This window comes from Amblyraja radiata, chromosome 2, assembly GCF_010909765.2.
Source record: "Amblyraja radiata isolate CabotCenter1 chromosome 2, sAmbRad1.1.pri, whole genome shotgun sequence".
In the NCBI taxonomy this organism is placed as follows: Eukaryota; Metazoa; Chordata; class Chondrichthyes; order Rajiformes; family Rajidae; genus Amblyraja; species Amblyraja radiata.
This window is the reverse complement of record NC_045957.1, coordinates 21,901,284-21,920,468: the sequence shown is the minus strand read 5'-3', so window position 1 is coordinate 21,920,468 and position 19,185 is coordinate 21,901,284. Positions and strand designations below refer to the sequence as shown.

Genomic DNA, 19,185 nt, shown 5'->3' with positions numbered 1-19,185 from the left:
CCTACATCAGCCTACAAGTCCTTGGATTGCCTTCACCACCCTTCTTAAATAAAGAAACAACATTTCTACCTCTCCAGTCCTCAGAGACCTCGCCTGAGGCTAGAGAAGATGCAAACATCGTTGTCAAGGCTCCTGCAATCTCCTCTCTTACCTCTCCCAATAACCTGGGATTGATCCCATCAGGCCTAGAGAGTTATCCACCTCAATGCTCTTCAAGAACCCCAACACCTCCTCCTCCTTAATCTCAAACTTCCCTTTCCTATTATGATTCTCCGCGCTGATCTCACGACTTCCATGTCCTTCTCCTTTGTGAAAACAGATGTGAAGTACTTGTTTACTACCTCACCTACATCCCCTAACTCCAAGCACAAATTCCCTTCTTTATCCTTCAGCAGTCTCACCTTCTCCCTGGTTCCCCTCTTATATTTAATGTAGGTATAAACAGCCTTGGGACTTTCTTTAATCCGACTCACCAAATCTATTTTGTCATCCCTTTTGATTGCCTGCTTGAGTTCTTTCTTCCTTTCTTAACATTCTTCAAAGGCCCTGTCTAATTCCATTCTCTAAATCTTGCATGTGCTTTATTTTCATTTCACCTAAATTTACAACCTCTTTGGCCTTCCAATGTTCTCTTACTTTGCTATCCTTATCCCTCCTCCTTACCAGAACTTGCTGGACCTAAACTTTGATCAATTGGCCTTTAAACAACGCCCACCAGCAAGATGAGGACTTAACCAATAACAACTGCTCTCAGTGTACCCTTCCGAGTTCCTGCCTAATAACATAGTTTCCCTTACTTCAATTTAGTACCTTCCCACAAGGTCCAGGCTTCTCCCTATACAAGATGATTAAATAACATATATGCGTTGTGATCACCATCCCCAATATGCTCTTCCACTGTTACACTAGACATCTGGCTAGGCTCATTTTCCAACACAAGGTCCAATATGCTTCCTTCTCTGGTTGGACTATTTTCATTCTGTTTAAAGAAGCCCTCTTGGATACACCTAACAAATTCTGCCCCATGTAAGCCTTTGGCACCGAGGAAACCACAGTCAATTCTGGGGAAGTTAAAATCACGCACTTAGACAACTCTGTTGCTTTGTCTTATTTCAGTAATCTGTCTACATATTTGTTCCTCCATCTCCCGCTTGCTAATTGAGAGTTATAGAAGAATCCCATTAAAATGCTTGCACCTTTCTTATTTCTTAGCTCCACCCCTACTGCCTCAGCAGACAAACCCTCCACCATGCCCTCTCCGAGTGCCGCCATGACAATCTCCCTGGTTAGTAGCGCAACTCTTGCACCTCTTTTCCCTCGCTCTCCATCATGTCTGAAACATCAAAACCCCAGAACATTGAGCTGCCATTTATGTCCCTCCCACAACCACATTTTCACAATGGCCACAACATCATAGTCCAATAACAGATCCCGACTATGTGCTTTCTCCGCAATACTCCTTGCATTTAAATGGACACACTTCACCCCAAAGGCTTCATCATTTTTGTTCACCTCCCCCTGCCTGGCCTTCCTTTTAGACAGAGGTCTAACCTCCACTTATCCATCACTCCGTCAAATTTCTGACCTCTACTCTGGTTCCCACCACCAAATTCACTTCCAAATGGGAGTAAATCTTAACCGGAAGAATCCTTTCCAACCACTGACGAGGCTAACCAGCCTGTAATCCCCAAGTTTCTCTCGATTTCCATTCCTACATGAAGGAACAACATTTGCTACTCTCTAGTCCTCTTCGCCGGTGAGAAAGATCTCCCCCTCTCCCATCAGGTCCTGGTAATTTAGCTATCTTAAAGTTCTTCAACAGCCCTTGCACCTCCTCATTCTAAATCCCCACCTGCCCTTGCACACTGGTCTCACTAACCTCCATGCCCTCTGATCACACTGTCCTCAATGTCTCATGGCTCTCCTTTTGTTCTCTCCCAATTGTTGAGTTTTGTTTACAATACAGCATTGAAATAGGCCCTTTGACCCACTGATTCCTACCCAACCGTCAATCGGCCATTCACTCTAGCTCTGTTATCCCACTTTCTCATCCACTCCTTACACACTAGGGATAATTTATTGGGTCCAATTAACCACCAAATCCATACATTTTGGGGATGTGGGAGGAAACTGGAGCACCACAGGAAAACCCATGCAGTCGCAGGGGAGAACGTGCAAACTCCACACAGGCAGCACCCAAGGTTAGGATCAAACCCAGATCTCTGGTGCTGTGAGGCAGCAGCTCTTCCAGCTGAGCTACCCTATTGCACTACTATGCCATCCTGTCCCTTATTTAAGAATAAAATATTATTTTGGATCCATTCAAAATGGCACCAAAATTGTGCTTCTTGTACATAGACTCAGTGGGCTGTCCTTTACATTCTGTACTCGGGGATGGTTCTTAGGTATAGTGATAGTCTTGCTGATCTGTATGCAAAATAAGTATTTCAGTGTACCTTGGTACACGTGATAAAGAAACCATTGAGCCACTGAATTACTCTTGGATTTGTACACTCTTATCACTTGATATCACCATCTATTTATTATTTCTATCCTAATAGTTTCTATCTTTTTTGATTTATCATATCTTGGAAATTTTAGCACTGATTCACATGAATCTGTTGGATGCCTAACAGATCCAGTGTTTTACAACTAAAAATAGTGTCACTGCTTTGTCAGTATTAATGGGGTAAACCAATTTTAAGCCTATAACCATGCTATTATTATTATTATTATTATTATTAAGCTTAGATAGTTAAAATACTCTGGAAAATTGACAAATCTTTTTTAATCGTTTAGACACAAGCTACATCAGAGATTCATTCTCAATGATATCTGGAAACAGACACAGCTCCCTGGAGCCAAGGATACTGAACAAAAAAAACTTGGTAGATCCAACAAACAGTGTCTGCTGCCTGGAAATGAAATATTGATTTAACCCATTACAAATTGACAAAGTGGTTTAGAGAATAGATCTACCAAACTAGTGATTGGCAGGTAAAGATATCATGAGAAAAAATAAAAGCTGTTAGTAACAATTGTCTGTGGCAAGGATTGACTTTGGGATCCTTAGAAAATAACTGCAGAATGAATGTATACAAAGGATGCTCTCATTTGCATTGAGCACTACATTTGAGCACATGGTGAAAATTGACATTTACAATTTAGCAAATGTTTCTGCACAAACCAGAGAATACAGAAATTACTCAGGCAACTTTCGTGAAAAGACAAAACAGTGAATTTTCTATCTGGCCCATGTCCCTCTAAACCATCTCTAATCATGTTATTGTCCACTTCTTCAAAATATTTTAAGTGTACCTGCCTTTCCTTTGGGACCTTTCACCCCATCAGCCATTGCCTACAGCACATATTCCTCCGACATTTTCACCGCTAGTCCCATCTTCCCATCTCCACCTCTTTCCGCAGAGACTGTTCCCTCCGCAACTCCCTCGTTCATTCATCCCTTCCCACCCAAACCATCCCCTCCCCAGGTACTTTCCCCTGCAACCACAGGAGATGCTACACCTGTCCCTATACCTCCTCTCTCGACTCCATCCAGGGACACCGATAGTCCTTTCAGGCGAGGCAGAGGTTCACGCACCTCCTCCAACCTCATCTACTATGTACGCTGCTCCAGGTAAGGACTCCTGTATATCGCCGCAGACTGGGCGATCATTTCACTGAACACTAACGCTCAGTCTGCCTTGGCCTACTCGATTTCCCGGTTGCCAAACATTTTAACTTCCCTTCCATTTCCCACACTGACTTTCTGTCCTAGGCCTCCTCCACTGTCAGAGTGCGGTCACAGGCAAATTGGAGGAGCAGCACCTCATATTTTGCTTGAGAAGCTTACAACCCAGCGGAACAAATAGCGATTTCTCCATTTTCAAGTAACCCTTGCTTTCCCTCTCTCCCGGTCACTGCCCTACCCTAGTCATCCTGCTAGTTTCACTGTCATAAAGGTAGTTTCACATTTTTTATTCATTGTTATTACCTCATCCACAGCCAACTATGGACCATTGTGGGCTCCACCTTTCCTTGGTCGATCCGAAACATTACCTATCTCTTTTCTCTAGAGATGCTGCCTGTCCCGTAGAGTTACTCCAGCAGGCTGTGTCTATCTTCGATTGTCAATGTAGCTGGGGGGGGGGGGGGGAAGAGTAAATGGGCTTATGATGAATACTGGTGAATATCCCACCAAATGTAAGTCAATGTAAGGATGAGAGGATTCAAAATTGATTCACTGGGATAAATATCTTCTATATGTACATAACTGCTCAATTAATGCAAGACATATTCCAAATCAATTTAAAATATTACATAGACTATATTACTCGAAAACTAAACGGAATAAAATTTTCCCAAATGTATCCCCCATCTGTGACAAATGTTTATCTCAAGAAGCAAATATAGCACACTCCTTCACCTCTTGCATAAAACTCCAGAAATTTTGTAAAGAAATCTTTGAAATTATTAAAAACAAAACTGGACCCATATAGAATTAATTATTTTTGGAACAACAGGTGCCTGCTCCGAGCTATCAATATTTCAAAGACGTTTCCTCAACTACGGCTTGATAATGGCAAAAAAACATACTCAAATTTTGGAAAAATGCACCCACCCCAACGCTTAAAATGTGGATTACAAGCATGTCTGAGACGCTACATCTTGAAGATATGAGATTCGTCTTAGCAGGAAAATCAGGGCAATTTTTAAAGACATGGTGTCCTTTTATTGATTCATTACAAGTATAGTATGGTGCAACACAACTCTGGAAATAAACCGATTCACGAACTGGGTGATGGGAGTGGTGAGATATGAAGCAAGTATATCCACACAAAAGGGTCCCTTTCTTTCTTTTTCTCTATTTTCTCTTTATTTTTCTTTATTTTTCAAATTATTTTATGGGTTTTTGTCTTTACTTTTCTACAGCCTATCACTTGTTCACCCCTGGACTACACTGGTCTAGGGGTTTACATATCACTATTTCCTTCACTCTTTCTTTCTCTTGCTCTTTCTCTGGTGCTCTTACTTTTTATGTTAAATTTAAAATAGATGCTGTACATGAAATGTATTTTGTCATATGCCGTGGTTTATACTACTGTACACTGCTTCTAATAAAAATACAAATTAAAAAAATAAAATAATAATTCAAATGGATGGGAGGGAAAAGCCAAAATTGGAAGTATAACTGATGAAAATTTTAAGTTTCGGGATCAGTACAGGATCCAGTTACACATCATGAACATACCAGAATAAAGGATTGTGGTTTTCAATGTATTATGGCTTGAGCTGTATTATTTTGTTGCATTACCAAAAGGTACAATTTGGTTGAAGGGTATTAGATTTTTACCAAATCCAGTCTGTCTTTTTGATATTCCTTCAGCAAACATTACAGCATTTCTTCAGCAGATGTGTAGGACCTGGATTGTTGACAAGTTAAGATGAAGTTGTTCACCATTTTAACTATAAGATCAATACTCTGCCCAGAGGTTAGACATTCCTGATTATCATGCATTTGCTTCTCGTATATCAAAATGGCATGTTATTTATTGAATGAGCTTCCAACTAATTCTAATCCAACATTGGAAAATACATCCTAAGGAGTAGCTATTTCATCAAAATAATTTTTTTTTTTTATCATGTCTATTACTCATTATTTTGAATGATAATTCTAGTACGATTAGTCAGATGGAAATTTAAAAAGTGTTAAATAAAAATCAAAGTCACACCACAACGGTTCTCCCATTTGTAAGATGAGTAATGAGGCAATTAAATAGCTGGCATTTGCAAATCTTCGTTATGGAGCCGCATATAGCATAAATATTGTGTTTAGTGACTCAGTTGTAGATTTATTAATCCAAGAATTTTAACCCATCTTTAGTCCTTCATCACTGTGTAAACAAAACAGCTGTTTGTACCAGTATTACTATTTGTGAACCTGCTCCTTGCTGTACACATGATAGGGCTTATCACCAGAAACCAGATACATATCCTTCTAGAACAAGGCTGTATTTAGTATGTGACTGGGTTACAAATGAAATGGTTGAACAAGTGAAGCCGTTGTTAAGAACAGCTAATTAACTATAGCCGTTAACCTTCAGTCAAGCTTTTGCTGGAAGCTGACATGGAATACCCAAGCTATAAATATGGGTGCATCAGTTATTGAGGTACACATGGGCTTGGGTCTCAATCATAACAGAATTGTGATGGTGAGGGACCATCAACCAAACAGGTTGTTGTGACATTGCAACAATGGGATTCAAGAGCACCAGAATCCCTCTGCTGAACACTGAATGGAGACCATATTGGGCAAGAGAGGGAAGGAAAGATCAGAAAAGAGATGGACACTAGGGAAGGCAAGACAAAATAGACAATTTATTGGGCAGGAAGGAGAGAGACACTTAAAATATGGTAACCAAAGAAAGCGTATTTAGCATTTTACATTTTTACCCTGGACCCACCTCCTCATTTGGATAAATACATGGATGGAAAACATTAGAGGGGGCAAATGGGAGCAAGCAAATGGTCCAGGAGCAGGCAAATGGGACTAGCTCAGATGAACAGCTTGGGCGGCATAAACTAGTTGGGCCAAATAGATTGAAGGGTTTCGGCCCGAAACGTCGCCTATTTCCTTCGCTCCATAGATGCTGCTGCACCCGCTGAGTTTCCCCAGCAATTTTGTGTACCTGGGCCAAATAGACTGTGTCTGTGTCTCCGTGAGTGGAAAATCGAAAGAAGCAGATAAAAAAGATTCTCACGAAGAAAACAGATCAAAATAATTAAACAACTTTCTAAGTTGCTTAATTCCCCCACTGTGCTTTCAATATTACTATTTGAACTTTTATTTATTTTAAATAAAATGGGCACCATATTTATATTAAAGCACAAACTGTGTGAAAGATGCATCTTCTAGATGCGCTGGGCCGCATCATCAGTGATGTGACCTGGGGTCATCGGGTGTTTCGGGTCTCACAACATCAGACACCCTCGCCCAGGCAACCCAGCCGAGGTTGATCAAGCCCCAACTTTAACTGTAAAATATTTGCTAGTACATTGTGAATTTGGCACATGATTACTTATCCAGAAGAGTGCAATCCTGTCATCTCTTTGTGTTAGGTTAGTTTTTTGATGAGCTTTGGAATGACTATTCTCTACATGTTTTTTTAGCCATTGCCACTGATTTTCAGGTTAGGGCTCTCTTGCATCTTCCATGGTTAATAGTCAGATTTCCACATTTTTGCATAGTACCTTTGGACAGTGTGACGACACGTCCTCTCTAAGGTCTGGTCCGATCCCAGTCATTGGCAGATGGGCCAGAAGAAGCCCATGAAGAGTAGCTGGCTGCTGGAAAACACCAGCATTCTGCAGTAAACTGAGGCTACAGCTGGATCTGATTAATGGTTATTGGACCAATTAATCTGATCCTTGACAGCCCCACCCCTTATAAACCCAGGGGTCCAGCTAGATAGGAGGAAGCAAGTTTGCCTGTGTCTCTCCACTGATGACAAAGGGCTGAACTATTTTGCAGACTGGGACCTTGTTGTTTGTCATTGGAAATAAAGCCTAGTCCTGGTGAGTTCACCTTACAATAAGTGCCAGTGCAGTCATTGCTGATCTAGTGTCATAACTGATGCTACAACACAGACAGTAGCAAAATGCACAGTTGAAAGTGAGTCAATACAAAGAGACTAAATCTTTGCAATAAAGTGTCCCTGTTCGCAACACATGGGCTTGGACCAATTATTCAAGTAAAGTAAGCCTTTTTTAACAATCATTTTATAGTCAGACTCGGGGAAATTGACAGGTTTTACCGAAATGGCCACATTGTTTTCCATTTGGGATGACAGATAACCTTCCATCAGAGACGTAAGTGACTAAAAGACTAAGTGATAAAGCACACCGATTGCAAAGGAAAAAAAATCTTTACTCTTGTCAGTTTGCACACCTTAACGATATGTTGGATCAATGTACTGCAGTGTGCTTGCCAGTAGAACCTGCAGTACAATTGCAAATCATTCATGGGATTGATTATATTGACAAGAAAGAGTAAGTAACTGTCATCTCATTTTTAGCACCAACTGACCTGTGCACATTCTGTTACACAACTTTATTCAGTATTGTCAGTTCCACTGTGCAATGCCAGAACAGAATTAAAAGCCAGACATGCAAATGAGGGCCTTTGTTGCAGAGATTAGAGAATTAATTGCCTTTTCACTGAAAAGATGACGCATACCATTCAGTTACTTGTAGGAAGACTACAAATCTGTCCAGTCTGCTGCCATTAACTAGAACTTTGCATTGGAATGGCTAAACTTGTTCAAGGTAAAAACTGTTGTTGAGAATTATTCAAAATTAACTGTGAGTGGTGAGATTACATGTTAGCTTTTTACCATGTTGGTGTCAAATATCTTGTAATTTCTGCACTGTTCATAAGGTTACAAATGATACGAGCAGAATTAGGCAATTCGGCCCATCAAGTCTACTCATTTCAATCATGGCTGATCCATCTCTCCCTCCTAACCCCATTCTCCCTGCTTCTCCCCATAACCCTTGGCACTCGTACTATTTATCTATCTCTGCCTTAAAAACATCCATTGACTTGGCCTCCGCAGCCTTCTGTGGCAAAAAATTCCACAGATTCACCTCCCTCTGACTAAAGAAATTCCTCCTCATCTCCTTCCTAAAGCAACATCCTTTAATTCTGTGAACTCTGGTCCTAGACTCTCCTACTAGTGTAAACATCCTCTCCGCATAAACTCAATCCAAGCCTTTCACTATTTGGTAAGTTTCAATAAGGGCTCCCCTCATCCTTCTCAACTCGAGCGAGTACAGGCCCACGCTTTTTGTTAAGAGGAGTTATTTTTATTAAGAGGAGTTGCAACTTCTGAAGAGGGAAAAATCAGCAACTTGAAGCAGTTGCATTGAGTTTAATGTGGAATGATGATTAAAAGCAAAAGTTTTTCTTGTTCTATAACCCATGCTATGATCTAGGCTGCATGGCAGAAAAACTGATGGAAATAGAATTCATTTCCATGTGGGAAATGGATGAGTATTTGGATATAGGAAAATGTACATGGCTGTAAGGAAAGGGCGAAGGAATGATACTAATTGGCCCACTTCAAGAAGCTGACAAAGGCACAATTATCTGAATGCACTTTGTGCTCCATCATGGATTCCAAGTGACAAGCCAATTTGTTGTATTAATTAATTGTTTCTTTTTTTAAAGTGAAACTTTTTTTTTCTATTTTCCTAACCAGGGTTGAAATGCTTACTTTTCGGGTCGAGACCCTTCTTCAGTCTGAATAATGATTAGATTACCTGAGATTTTCTAAGTGATGTAGGAAGAAACTGCAGATGTTAGTTTAAACCGAAGATAGACAAAAAATGCTGGAGTAACTCAGCAGGACAGGCAACATCACTGGAGAGAAGGAATGGGTGACGTTTCGAGTCGAGGCCCTTCTTCAATCTGAAGAACTTAAGAACTTTAAAAGTACTTCCAAAGCATTTTTCGAGGTTACGTGGCAAGGTTATGAGAGGTGCTATGCAAATGCACTGGTTTCTTGACTGGTTTCCTATAATGTAAATACGACTTTGATCGCAGCCAACCAAACAGGTAAGTGTCATATTCGATCTGAACTGTGGAGGGGTAGATGCGTTTGTGAATATCACCTGGACCACAACCAGTCACACTGGCAGACTTGTCGTCTATGAAGGAAGACTCCATCACCAGTAAAGTCTCTCAATAATGGCCGCCCCACCTCAGCTTTTAGACTGCAATCCAACAAGCACAATTCAGCTTCAAAACACACTTGCAAAATTAAAGAGGATCATAATATTACCAGACTCTCTTTGCCAACAGGACAGACCAACCGATGTTCATCAGTTATCCAAATCTGACAATCTGATCCGACTGTTCTTTCAATTCAGACACTAAAATGCTGTCAAAATATAAGTGATTTTGTCACAATATTTCAAAATCATTTAGTTTAAGTATTTCACAAATTCACAAAACGATTGAGTTCTCTCGGTCTGTAAACGTCTCTCACCAGTTAATTCCATTTAGTTTCTAACTGGCTTTTTCCTGTTCTATGAATCACAATTTTACCATCATGTCACTCAATAAAATATGTCCGGTGAATAATCATTCCTACAATGAGTAATTTCCACCCACCCTCCAACATTAGATTAGCGGCATGCAATCTCCACCCACTGGGGTTGGTGCAATATTAAATAAGTATCTTTGATGCTGTTTATAGATACTTGAAATCCAATATTTTAAAGTGCCTATAAACACATTCAAGCAAAGAAAGGGTTGTAATATTCAAGATCTGCCTTTATTCACTACATTGCTTCTAATCTTATTGTGTTATTTTCTATTGTTGATCTCATGGCACCTAGTGTGACTTCATACTGACCTGGACACATTTTGGTCTGATGAATTCTCTGCCACAAATGCAGCAACTAACATTAACCCTAACCTTAACTAAGGTTAAACCTTAACCTCAAGACTTTGTTCAAACAAGACATTATATTAATATCTTATTATTAAGGTCACAAGGAATAGGAGTAGTATTAGGCCATTTGGCCCATCAAGTTTACTCCGCCATTCAATCATGGCTGATCTGTCTCTCCCTACTAACCCCATTCTCCTGCCTTCTCCACATACATTAAGCATGTGTACGTTTTAAAAGAAAAAAAATCATAAATGTTAACTGTTTCATACATAACTTGTTGCCAGACTAAAATTGACCCAAATTTTAAAGTGTCGAGGAAAATGTATGCTCTGCAGCTTCTTTTTAAAATCATAATGATGCATACCCACACACACACAGTGCTATTCAGTGTATTAGATGCCCGAGGATGAAGCGTGCTTAAGCAGAGTAAATAAATCTACCAGAAATGGAGAGAAGGGCCCTCTGCAGTAGACTATTTCCCCTGGAGCAATTAAAGGAGCAGTATCCAAGCCTGCACTTCAAGAGCAATGTTCAAGCTGTTTCCACTTCATTGAAGCAGAGATCATTGAAATCTATTAACTGTGGCAGCTGCAGCCACCACAACTCCAACCTCTAGAACTGGATTACCTATGATTGTTGAGGTAAGCATTACCATGAAGTTATATGTCTGCATAGAAAGTGTCTATGCAACAGAGGACTTAATACCTTTTTTCCAATAACTACCACTCATGTTAAACTCAGTGGCCTATGATTACCTGGCATTTCCCCGCTGCCTTTCGTAAGTTTCATTTACTGTCTTCCAGTGTCTGGCACTTCACCTGTGGGCAGTGAACTTTAAAATTCCTTTTGTGTCTTTTCACTGACTTGAATTCCTAGTATTTCAAGGAGAGGTCCACCCTGTGGCAACAGCATGTTTGGTGGGTTGTGGAGACAGTTGGGGTGCCCTTGCAGGTTAACCTCAAACAGCTAAGGCACTAGTGAGTTACATAGAAAATAGGTGCAGGAGGAGGCCATTCGGCCCTTCAAATACCATTTGAGTTACCATTTGTAGATACCACAAACTTTACATGTGATAAAGTAGTCAGGGGTTGCTGACTGACAGGAAACAAAGGAGTAATTGCCAATTGGAAATACAAATGCTGTAATCTTGAGTAGAAAGTTCAGTGCCACTGCCAATCTCCGTATTCTCCTGCAGACTAAACCAACCAAACAAACCAAGATTGCATGACTATATATTAAGCTTCCACTGCAGCACTCAATGATGCCTTTGCTGCAATGTAAACCAAAACACCAGCCCTCTGATCTTGAGTCCTCAGGGATGTTGACAGAGGAATTCAAGCAACCCATTTGAGAAAGATCAGCCCCCGCTCTGTGCAAAACCCTGTAGCAAGTCTTTATAGACTCTTCGTAACAGTGAATGTGGATTTCTGATGAAGCAGCCTAATGGCCCTGTCCCACTTAGGAAACCTGAACAGAAACCTCTGGAGACTGTGCGCCCCACCCAAGGTTTCCGTGTGGTTCCCGGAGGTTTTTTCAGTCTCCCTACCTGCTTCCACTACCTGCACCCTCCGGCAACCACCTGCAACCTCCGGGAACCGCACAGAAACCTTGGGTGGGGCGCAAAGTCTCCAGAGGTTTCCGTTCAGGTTTCCTAAGTGGGACAGGGGCATAACTAGCATGAAGCAGGTTACTACTTCTGTAACCTCTTTACCTGAACTCTCTAAGAACTTGTGTGTTCTCAATCTCTAGGAATTTTCCACTTAAGCTTTTCTACCCCCCCCCCCCCCCCCCCCCCCCCCCCCCCCCCCCCCCCCACCCCCCCACCCCCACCCCACTGAGCAATCGTTTTGTGGTATTGATTCTACCACAGTGTTAACCTCAAAATTAATTTGGGACGGTGGCTGCAACTGTGACACTGGCCTTAAAACCAGAGTATATAATGTATTGTTCACTGCTATGTGTCTGAATTTGCTAAGTGAAAATTGCAGAAACCCAATCACTTGGTAGAAATCGGAGTTTGAGAAATTTGGCCTGGCAGCTTTAGACATGGCACACACTAGTGCACATGCAACACAGTTGGAGAGCAGGATGAAGCTTTAGACATGGCACACACTAGTGCACATGCAACACAGTTGGAGAGCAGGATGAAGTTGGAGTTGCATCATCTGATTGCAATACAAGTTTAAAACTTTAGTAGCTTAAATTGGGTCAGACACATTGCAGCCGTATTTGGAAACTCCCAAAAAGGTGATGTCAAGAGGTAATAAAGGCATTGAAGTCTGTCCCAGCAAAAAAAACATGCTGAGGCAGGGTTGAGACATGTGTTAATATAAAGTGGAAGTAGCTGTCTTATTGATGAAGAAGATAGGGGATTGCAGGTTCTGCATAGTTTGATCCAGCTGATAAAACACTTTCAGTTTTTAAAATATATTATATGTGAATTGAACGTCAGATGAATAACATCTGTTGGTATTAATGTGTGTGTGTTGCGTGTGGTGGGGATAGACATTTCCTGCTCCGCTGCGATGATTTTGATGGAACATGCCTCACACCCCCAGACTATAAAAGACAAATAAATAAAGCTAGTTTTTTATTGCTTTCATTACTGTCATTGGCTTTTCCACAACCCCTCCACAGACCATCCTCCCCACATTCTCCACCACCTGGCGCAAACAGTAGATAGAATTCTCTACTTTGCCAGATGCAGGAAATATAATGAACGGCTGATGGTATAAAGGACACTCGGTTGCAAGGAGGAAATAAAAAAAGCTGCAAAAGGATACAGATGAATAAAATGGCAGATGGAGGAAGTTGTGTGAAAATATGGGTGTCCTTAACTTGGTAGAAAAATTGGTGAGTGAATAATTACCAAGCTTATGTTGGTGTATAGAGGCATTTTGATGTGCTGGTTCATGAAATACAAGAAGAAAATGTGCAGGCAAATAATTGAAGCTAAATATTATATTGTGTTTTATTGCGAAAGAACTCAAGCAAGGAATTCTTGTTATGATTGCACAATGCTTTCATGACACCTCATTAGCAGCACAGTGTGCATATTTGATCCCCGGGCAATTATGAGACTTTTGACATTATCTCCCAACTAAATATTGGACTCAATAAACACAGGAAGTGGGCCAACGTGGATAAGTAGAAAAGGCAAAGAGTAGATGAGGAGAGAGGAGGGCAGAGAAAAGGTTGCACATGGCTCTTCGTTTGTCTTCTTGTAGTGGGATTTACTTTACGGAGAATCTTCATTATTTCCATATTTCTATGCAGCATACGTGGTGGCCACTGAGTCTATGATGACTCGCAGAACAAAGCACATCCCCCTCCCCCACTTAATTTCCCCCGTGAACTCTGCTCCCTATATATACTCCCATCAACTTCCGATAGATTCTACACACATACACACTCGGGCCAATTTAGAGTAGTAAATTAACTGACCAATCTGCCCATCTTTGGGAACTGAGAGGAAACTGGGGGAACCCAAGGCCATACGAAAAATGAGCAAGCTCCACACAGAGAGTACTTGAGGTCAGGATTGAACCACGATAACTGGAGCTGTGAGACAGCATCTCTACAAGCTTTACCACTGTGGCACCTTTATTTTTTTTTAACATTTCTGAAATATCACAGGATTCTGGTTTCATATTTACTTATAGCTCTCACATTCAATACGTTGGATGTTTCTGTCAAAGATAATTTAAATAGCAAGTTCTGTGCTGGATGGACCAAGCATTTCCTAGATTGCTGACCAGCTGATGAAGGCAAAATTCACCCGCTTCAATTACTAGTTTATATCATTCAATCCTATTTCTAAAAGAATTATCAGGGAGCAATAATTATTTGAAGAATCAGTCAGGCTCCAGTAATGCTAAGGGTTGCACCACAATTTCTGACATTTTTGGTGCAGTATTATATATGACTTGCCCATTAGCTTTGAATGACTCCATTGTGTGAAAAATCACATTTTTGACCATATTAATAGTGGCAACCTTGCAGATGGTGTGAATGGAAATCCTGAATCAACGCTGTAAGATTGTTCTGTAAAGGTAAAATGGTTGGCCAGGTCGACTGAAATAAAGAGCATAAGATGGCTGCTGACCAGGCTTGCTGGAACTTAGGCTGCAGGTTTCAGGAAGGGAATACACAATGTCTTGCAGTTACTGCATAGTCATGAATAGGGGATCACCCGCCCCGTCTGACAAGATTGAGGAATACACAATCCCCCTCGCCAGGAAGACTAAGGAATGTACTGGTCTGAGATCTAGTGTGGTTCCTCTTACATCTCCTTATATGTACATACCTGTTGTCCTGTATTTTGCGTACGTGTCGGTTCTTTGATTGGGGAATGTGGGAGGTGCTAAACAGTGGCATTAACATATAAAAGGCATTGCAATTAAGGGCAGAGAGCTTGACTCTTTGCTAGGTTGTTAACCTGTGTGAAGACTCCTGCTCAATAAACGTACGTTTAAAGCAACCCCGGTGCCTGATCGATTATTGTCGAAACAACCGATGTGAGAGAAAAACGTGAATCAACAATGGGGGATGGGGAGGGGGGTGGGGTTAATCAAAGGATTTTTGATTACACACTATTTTAAAAACTATATAGAAATATTCAAACGTCCAAACAGGTTGGCATTCTAAAGGCTAATCATTTTCAATAATTAACCAGAGTTTTCAGTGAACATAATGAATATGTTTTCTCTACATCCTGTAATACTTACCTGTATGAACCTATAGCATTATATAGATTGTATGAGGACATTTACTACAGCCATAAAATGCAAAATAGCCTCCAAGATCAGATCTGATTTTAATAAAAGACAAGCTGAATTTGTAATGTGAAACCATATAATGTGTTGTGGAAAGCATGTGGCCATGAAGTCCTGTGAACTTTGTTCCAAATAGCAATTAGTGCAAAGGTGATGTGGTGGGAAGATTCCACGTTGAATGGAATTTCTCAGACCATTATGTGTAGCGGCATTGTAACCCAGCTGGTGAATAATTTGCCTGGTCTGCAATACTAACAAAATTGTAAACACATTCTGCAAGAAATGCTGAAGAACTTTCTTAAGAATTTTTAGTTAAATTAATTACCAGCATTTTACATGCAATAATTTCCCAAACTGCAGGCTTTACTGTTTGGGGCCAAAGTGCGGCAGTCAACAGTTTATACTGCGACATTGTGGCAACAACCCCCATGATTTTCCAGCCATTACTTTAATGCTAATATTCCTGGATGGAATTTTATGGGAAGCACGTTCAACATTTCCCAGTGTGTGTTCCCTGCAGGAAGTCCATAGTTCTAAAATTAACACATCAATTTCAACCTGTACTGGCAGATTATGCTGTGGCTTGGATGTGGGAGCTAATTATCTGCCAGTCACATCATTAAGCAAGCTGCAAACTTCAAAGTGACTTTGTAATTAACAATGAACCCACCTTCCTGCCCGGACACAATTTTAGATTATTTGAAAGCTTGAAAGCATCAGATCAATAACAAAGTGGAAACGCCCACTCCCAAGATGTGTGGCCAGAAGAAATTAAAAAGTGTCGAGCATAACTCACGAAGTGTAACAATGGCAGTGATCAGTGAATGAGTCAATGTCTAGCATCTAAAAAAATATCCATAATTGCACCGGCCCACCAACACCATACCTTGGTCTGCACAGCCTTTGCCCCATATAAAAAGCAAAATGTGCTAACATCACAGCTGAAGACATGGCTTGCAGTTTTGCTGGTGAGGCCCAGGTTGAATACACGTACCAAGGAAATCCTTCCATATAGCACACTCAATCTCTTTGGTTTCTCTCAGCAATAGACAAATAGATCCCGCTAATCTTTGAGTTTAGTGATGTATTTTATTCTATTCGGGAAAACAAATGTTTCACGACATAGAACAGTACATCAAAGGAATGGGCACTTTGACCCACAACGTTTGTGCTGAACAGGATGCAACTGATCTCACCTACCTGTACATGATCCATATTCATGTACTCCCTGAACTTCCATGTGCCTATCTAAAAGCCTCTTGATACCACTATCGTATCTGCCTCCACAACCACCCCTGGCAAGGTATTCCAGATCCCAACTACTCTGTGTACAAGAAAAACCTGACCCACACAGCTCCAATAAACTACCCCCCTCTCAGCTTATAGCCATGCCCTCTAGTGTTGGACTTTTCCACCCTTGGAAAAGAATTCTGTCTGTCTGTCTATCAATAGACAATAATAGACAATAGGTACAGGAGTAGGCTATTCAGCTCTTCGAGTCAGCACCGCAAATCCCATCTATGCTTCTCGTAATTCCATCATGTCTCCCCTTGAATGCCAATAATTCAAATCTATCCATCCTCTCCCTGAAGATGAAACCCTCTAATACAATTAGCATTCTAGTAAACCTCCTCTGCACCTTCTCCAAAGTCTCCACAACTTTCCTGTAATGGGGCAACCAGTACTGCGCACAATATGCAATATCCAAATGCAGCCGAACCAGTGTCCTATAGAGCTGCATCATGACCTCTGGACTCTTATATACAATGCTCCGAGCAATAAAGGTAAGCATACTCTACGCCTTCTTTTCCATCCTATCTACTTGTGCAGTGACCTTCAGTGAGTTATGAACTTGGACTCCAAGATCCCTCTGCACATCAAAGCTGTTAAGGATCCTGCCATTAACTGTATGCTTTCCCCTTGCATTCAATCTCCCAAAGTGTGCGACTCTTCACACTGGCTTGGCTTAAACTCCATCTCAACCATTTTCTGCAGCTGATCAATATTCCGCTATCTCTTCTGACAGCCTTCCTCACTGCCTGCAACTCCTCCAATATTGGTGTCATTGGAAAACTCACTAACCCACCTACATATATGTCCAGGTCATTTAAATTTATTTACACTTCTCTTTGCAAAAATGATTTTTGTTTTTTAATTAATGCAGCATTTAAACATTGTTCTGTTAATGGTACTTTCTAATCTATTCTACTTTCTAATCTAAACGTGTCCTTGCTGTGTTGGCACTGGTGGAGGGGAAAGGTAGTTCTATTTCATATTGTAATTTTTGCAGTGAGCTCCAGAGATGAAAGTAGCTGACTGGTGATAGGAGGCCAGATAGGTCTGCAAATAACAGTGAGATTACACTGGCTCCATACAAAAGCAGTTTGCAGTCCTTGATTGTTGAGGTTACATTGTTAGACTTGTAACCTTGTACTTATTTACTGAAAGAAAATCCCACAATAATTATGAAATCGGTAAAGAGAGTGATTAAAACAGCTTTTGTTTAAAATAGAGGGTTATGTACAAACATGTTTTCATCCATAAAGCTGCCAGGAGATGACTATTTAACATGCACCTGGCTCAGCTGTTTGGTCCTTTGATACATATTAGCTGCAACACAGTTGAGAGCCCTCGTGCCCAGAAATTCAGATGCTGAAGAAGATAAAGCAAATGCTTTCAAAACAGCTGGTGACCATGCAAGGAAGTAAAACAAGTGAAAACATTTATAGCAAAAAACATACCACAGGAGGACCCCGGTGGCTAAAGCAGCATCTGTGCTGGGAAAATCACAGTTGGTGTTTTGGGTCAAGACCCTTCATCTGGACTGAGAGTAAAAGGTAGATAGAGACATAAAGAGGCGAGGGGAGGCAGTGGGGGCACGTGCTGGGCAAGTGTTAGGTGGGTCCAGTCGAGATGGGGTTAATTGGCAGATTGAGTCAGATGGGAAAGGAAGGATGGGGATAGTAACAGAAGTTGGGAGAGGCCATATGCGGAGACAATTGTCCACGTCTGTCCAGCCTCTGTCACTATCTCCACTTTTCTCCCTCATCTTAGTCCACCAACCAACACCACCTGGGTCCACTGATTGATTGTCAGCTCTTGCTGCCCCTCCGTTCCCCCCCTCCCCCTCCAAACCCCCCTATGTCTACTGCAATCTCCCCTCCCCTCTTTCAGTCCAGATGGTCTTGACTTACAATGCCGACTGTCCATTTCTGTCCACAGGTGCTACCTGACCTGCCAAAGTCCTCTAGCAGGTTATGAATTCCAGAATCCGCAGTCTCTTGTGTCTGCAGAACATTCATAACCTGTTTTTACATTTCCCCCAATTTATATTTGGATTGATTCTATTTGCTAGCTGCTATTTTAATCTAATTCCCACAGTCAAAGTTACCCTGGAGACACAAAAGACAGCAGATGCTGGCTCATCGAACCAAAACATTGACTATCTCTTTGTTCCTATAGATGCTGCTGGATTCACTGTCATTCTTCAGCAGCCTCTTTATTGGGCAAAATTACCCTCTTGGTTTTCAGACAAAAGATAGAGAAATAGTGATGTTTCTGCTTCGACTCGTGCTGATATTATTTCTCCGATATCTCAAAATAAAAGGTTTGTTCTGATTCATTGCAGTGAAAGATGCTGCAGATGAATTGGCAACAAGACAGGTCGATGTTGTTCCACTTTTTATTGATCCTCAGATTGTGAAGGTGTATCAAGAATAGCTTAAATGTTAGATTTGATATGGAAAATTGAAAAATGTGCGATAAATGAAGAAAATGATGCTGGCTGAAACAACTCATCATATAAATTTATATAATTGTTATTAAAAATTGATGGTGAAAATGCAGTAAAAGGGATCTATAACCTTTTCTCAAATTCTTTCGGCAAGTGAAAATCTTCAACCATTTGTTCCAGATTGGAACACATTTTCTATCTGATTTTATTTTAAACTCCC

At 40.9% G+C, this 19,185-nt stretch overlaps 1 long non-coding RNA gene across 1 annotated transcript; it reads left to right on the top strand.

Annotated features, from left to right (window-relative positions):
* Nucleotides 1-4,512: 4,512 nt before the first annotated feature.
* LOC116984105 lies at nt 4,513-14,757 on the top strand. Its single transcript, XR_004414883.1, has 3 exons — nt 4,513-4,523; nt 7,566-7,569; nt 14,596-14,757. It is a non-coding gene; the product is annotated as an uncharacterized LOC116984105 (long non-coding RNA).
* Nucleotides 14,758-19,185: the final 4,428 nt, after the last annotated feature.